The sequence below is a fragment of the Carlito syrichta genome, unplaced genomic scaffold (genome assembly GCF_000164805.1).
Source record: "Carlito syrichta isolate Samal-C Ts95f unplaced genomic scaffold, Tarsius_syrichta-2.0.1 Scaffold315374, whole genome shotgun sequence".
Taxonomy (NCBI): Eukaryota; Metazoa; Chordata; class Mammalia; order Primates; family Tarsiidae; genus Carlito; species Carlito syrichta.
In genome coordinates this window covers 1,516,363-1,522,077 of record NW_007259470.1, presented here as the reverse complement: position 1 = coordinate 1,522,077, position 5,715 = coordinate 1,516,363, and the positions used below count along the sequence as shown (strand labels likewise).

The following is a 5,715-nucleotide window of genomic DNA, read 5'->3' as shown; positions in this document are numbered from 1 at the left end:
CCTGGGCAACAGAGTGAAATCCCACCTAAAAAAATAAGTAAATAAGGTTACATCACCTTAAAAAATGGAAAGACTATATATCATGAAATTACTAATCAAAATAAAATTGAAGTTTTATTTTATAGATATCAGAAAAAAGGAATATTACTGGGGATAGAGATACTATTTAACAGTGTTCACTTTATCAAAAAGACACAACAATCCTACATGTACTTAACAGAGCTTCAAAATACATAAGGCACAAACTGAGCAAAAAGAATTGACAAATATTATAATTAGATATTTTGACACTCCTTCCTCAATAATTCTTTAATATGTTTTATTGTACTACATATTTAAGGTGTTTAACATGATAAATATACTCAAATGTTAATCTACTACAATCCAGCAGATTAGCATACCTGTCATTCATATATTTACTGTGTGTGCATGTGTGTATGGGGTGTGTAGTAACAGTATCTAAAAGCTATTCACTTAGAAAACTTTCAGCATACAGCACAATATTATTAACCATAGTCCTCATGCTGTACATTAGATCATTGGACTTATTTATCCTACATAACTGCAGCTTTGTATTGTTTGACCCACACTCAACCACCCCCCAATTTTCTCTCCCTCTCTGGTCCTGATAGATACTATTTTACTGTTTCTATATATTGATTTTTTTTTAAGGTTCCACAGATAAGTGAGATTATGTAGTATTAGGATAATGTCCTCCAAGTTCATCTATGTTGTCACAAATGGCAGAACCGCCTTCTTTTTAAAGTAATCAGGCTGAGGTGAGTGGATTGCCTGAGCCCGCGGGTTCAAGACCCGCCTGGGCAGCAAGACCTCATCTCTACAATAAATCAAAAAATCAGCCGGGCGTGGTAGCGCATGCCTGTAATTCCAGCTACTCGGAAGGCTGAGGTGGAAGGATCGCCGGAGCCCAGCAGGTCGAGGCTGCGGTGGCCAGGAGCGGACACTGCACTCCAGTCTGGGTGACAGAGTGAGACTCCAACTCAAAAAAAATTAAAAAAATAAAGTAATCACCCATTGGCAGAGACTTAGGTTGATTCCAGATCTTTGCTATTGTAAATATTGCTGCAATGAACTTAGAAGTGTGAGTAGCTCTATGAGGTGCTGATTTTGTTTTCTTTGGATAGACCCAGAGGTGGGATTACTGGATCATATGGCAAATGTTTAATTTTTTGAGGAACATCCATACTGTTTCCTGTGATGACTGTACCAATTTGTCCTCCCACCAACAGTGTGCAAGCATTCCCTTTCTTCCACATTCTCTCCAGCACTTGCAATCTCTTATCTTTTGGATTGTAGCCATTCTGAGAGATGTGAGGTGATATCTCATTGTGGTTTTGATTTCCATTTCCCTGATACTTAGTGATGTTGAGTACCTTATCATATATCTGTGGGCCTTTCTAAATAATGGGTAAAACAAGTAGAAAATCAGTATGGCCAATACTACTAAACAAGTTGACATTTAGAAAACATTCTAACCGTCAACAGCGGAATACACACTCACATCACATGCTTAGACAATTTCACCAGGATAGACCATATTCTGGGTCATAAAACAAGCTTCAACAACTTAGAAAAATTAAAATTACATAAAATCTCTGACCACAACAGATTAAAACTTGAAATCAGTAACAGAAGAGTATCTAGAAAAATCTCTAAATATTTCATATTAAACAATACTTTTGTAAATAATCCTTGGTTAAAAGAAGAACTCACAAGAGATATTAGAAAATATTTTTTAGATATATCAAAATTTGAGGGATGTAGCTAAAGCAGTTCTCAGAGGAAAATTTGTAACATTAAATGCTTATGTTAGAAAATAAGAATGATGTCAAATCAATAAACTAAGTATCAATTTTAGAAGATGGGAGTGGGGGAGAGCAAATCAGACCCAAGCAAGCAGAAGAAAGGAAATAACAGGGTCAAAAGCATATATTAAATAAACTGAAAACCAGTAGAGAGCATCAGTGAAGCCAGAAGCTGGTTGTTTTAGAATGTCAATAAAATGTATAAACCTTGAGACAGTCTGATTGAGGAAAAAAACAAGTGATGACACAAACTACCATTATCAGGAATGAAAGCAAGAGATTACTATAGATTTTACAGACATTAAGAGATTAAAATAGGCCAGGCACGGTGGCTCATGCCTGTAATTCCAGCACTTTGAGAGGCCAAGGCCAGCGGGTGGCTTGGGCCCAGGAGTTCGAGACTGGCCAGGGCAGCATAGCAAAACCTCATCTCTACAAAAAAACCAAACAAAAAATTAGCCGGGTGTGGTGACACGTGTCTGTAGTTCCAGTTACTCAGATGCTAGGGTAGAAGGATTTCTTGAGGCCAGAGGACGAGGCCGCTGTAAGCCATGATTGTCATGATCATGCTACTGCAGTCCAGCCTGGGTGAGAGAGACCTTCACACACACACACACACACACACACACACACATACACACACACACACACAAAACCAAGATTAAAACAGAGTATTATGAGCTTTATACTAAAAAGTCTAACAGCAAATAAAATAGATAACGTTCCTGAAAGACAAACTGCAAAGCTCATTCAAGAAGAAACAGATGACTAGAATAGTCCTATATCTATTTTTTAAAATGGAATTTGTAATTAAAAATCTGCTTACAAAGGAAACTCCAGGTTCAGATGCCTCACTGGGGAGTTCTACCAAACACTGAAGAAAATGATTATACCAGTTATACACACACTTTTGCAGAAAATGGAAATGGAAGGAATATTTCCCAAACCATTTGATGAGGTCAACATTACCCTGGATACCAATCTAGACAAAGACGTTACAAGAAAAGAAAACTACAGGTCAACAACTGAAAACAATTCAAATGCCCATCAACTAGTGAATGAATAAACAAATTGTACCATAGGCCATAAAATGAAATACCACTCAGCTATCAAAAGGAACAAATATATGACAACATGAATGGAAAGCATTATGTAGGAGCAAGAAGTCAGACACGAAGGACAACATGCTGTATGAATCTACTTACATGACTTTCTGGAAAAGGCAAAACTAAGAAATCAGATTACAGTGTTTGCTGAGATTGGGCTGGGAAAGGGAATTGACTACAAAGGGTTACAAAGGGACTTTTGTGGCAATTGAAATATTATGTATCTTGTTTGTGGTGTTATTACATGTGCACATTGGTCAAACTCATCAGACTGTACACCTCAAGAGGATGACTTTGACTGTACCGTATGTGAATGATTCCTCAATTAACCTAACTTAGAAAACTCTCCAGGGAATTCTCACTGTTCTCAGGAAAAATCCAAATTCCGTACTATGGTCTATTAGGATCTCATGATTTTCCAGCTTCATGCTTTTGAAAAGCATTTAACAAAATGAGGCGGAAATCTCAGAATATTAAGTGAGAAACAATATGGTAGATCAGTTTTTATGGTGTGATATCAAATTTGTATTTGACATACACATATATGTACAGAGAAAAAACTACTGACAGATAATATGCCAAAATATAAACAATGTTCTTTGGGAAGTAGACTTGGTGATTTTTTTTTTTTGTCACCACTTAAAATACTCTGTTTATTCTGTCCTTTGTGAAGACTCCCAGCAGCCCAGTCTCGCCCCCACTCCCATCCCCCATACTCCCTGACACCCTAGTTTCTGGGCATCTCCTCTGGGCCTCTCCTCCTCGCCCATTTTCAGTCCCTGGGGTCTGGCTCTGCACATCAACGCCAGGGACAAGCTCATTACTGAGGCTGCAGGGTTGGAGCCTGAGGAAACAGAGGGAGCCCAGTTCCCTCACTAGACCCCAGGGGCTCAGGGGCAGTGATGCTGGGACAGGGCTCCACGGGGTCCCTAGGCGACTCTTGCTGGGCCAGGAGCAGGGTCAGCCAACTCTCGCTGCGGTGGGCTTCAATGCTCTCGGGCTTCTCAAAGCACTTGCTGCAGAACTCACAGGGGAAGCATAAGGCAGCCGCCATCTCCAGGTGCTTCTTGAAGTTGAAGGACCTCCCGCAGGCAGAAGGACTTCTGGTGGATGTGTTGGTATTTCTTGCGGTGATTCAGTTACTGAGGATTGGAGATGATCCTGCCACAGCTGGGGAAGTCGCAGGGCATCAGTTCTCTGTGTGTGTGTGTGTGTGTGTGTGTGTGTGTGTGTGTAAGCAGGATTTATTGAGAGGAAAGAGAAGCTCCCACGGAGGGAGGGGACCATAAAGGGTTGCCTTCATCAGCTTTCTCTCGGTAGCCTTCCTGGTTTTCTTGGTGAGAATCACACCTGTGTCACCACACTTGGCTAATTTTTCTTTGTTTGCTTGTTTGTAGAGATGAGGTTTTGCTACGGCTACCCTGGCTGGTCTCGAACTCCTGGGCCCAAGCCCTCCGCCGGCCTTGGCCTCTCAAACTGCTGGGATTACAGGCGTGAGCCACCGTGCCTGGCCTATTTTAATCTCTTAACGTCTGTAAGATCTATAGCGATCTACTTTCATTCCTGATTCTCTTCCTGATTCCCATCTGCACCTTATCTTCATCCCAGGCCAGGGCCAGAGCAGACTGGGCCTGACTCGCAACACTAGCTATGGGGCTCAGTCTGTTGGGGTTGCCTGCGGAGTCTCACTGAGCTCCGGCTGCACCTCAGCTTCCACAGCAGAGCTCTGGAACCCAGTGAAGATGCTGACAAGGGCACAGCAAGGGGAGCTGCAGCGGTGGGTGGTGTCTCCCCTCCTCAGGTGTGTGGGTGATGGGAAGGGGGTGCTCTGAGGCCATCTGGTTCACTGTCATCCGGGGAGGAGCTATAGGTCCACAGGCTGGCATCACTGAGCATCTCCTCATCACCCTCATTGTCCTCCTTCACTTCCTCATCCTCTTCCTCTCCTGGGGCAAGACCGTCTCCCGTGAGGGTCCTGTACCCCTGGACAACCTGGCCTTTTTTTTTTTTTTTTTTGGCCTTGTAAAATTTATTTTATTTTATTTTTATTTTTTTTGAGATGTGGGGTACAATTCAGGATTGAGTATGCAAGTAGTCATCATACAGGTAAAGTTTGGGCCTCCCTTTGTTCCTCACTTTGCCTCAAGCTGGCCTTTTGGCTCCTGCCCGCTCTTGGCCTCTGGGCACCAACTTCTCTGGGCAGTATGAGGGGGTGGAGCCGGCTTGGGCGTCTCTGGAGGTGCCGGGCTTCATGACGGTCCCCAGGAGAAGGTGTGGTCCACTCAGCACCCTCACACAAGCCTCCCCACCTAGGCTCCCGGGCCTCGGAAGCCGAGGCACCAGGCTGCACTCGCGGCTGTGGGAGTGAGACTGGAGTGCCAGCTACCGCAGATCTTTGGGGGGCAAAGGCTTGGCACCCACCCGGAGGACGCAGCCTGAAGAAGTGTGCAGGTCTGACAAACCTGGTGAGCTGCGAGGGTGGAGAGAAGCCACGGCGCTCCTTGAGAAGGTACCACTGCTGCACGTGACCGCCCAGGCAGATGCGGCCCTCGCGGGGCCACGTGTCCAGCTGCCTCCTCTTCTCCTGCCGCCTGTGGGACACGTCGCTGCTGGGGCGGAGGCCAGGTACGCCGGGGAGTCTCGAGGGTGGAGGACACAGGGCCTGCCTGACCTGCGCCTTGAGTTTGTTGCAGAATTAAAGGTGTTTCCAGTGCAAATGTCCAGGGCCGGAGAAAACGTCTGGAAGACCGGCAGCGACGTCGTAGGTGCAGGAAAAGGCCCGC

At 44.3% G+C, this 5,715-nt stretch overlaps 1 pseudogene; it reads right to left on the bottom strand.

Annotated features, from left to right (window-relative positions):
- Window positions 1–3,752: 3,752 nt before the first annotated feature.
- LOC110594439 lies at window positions 3,753–4,828 on the bottom strand (annotated as a pseudogene).
- Between the last annotated feature and the right edge of the window lie 887 nt (window positions 4,829–5,715).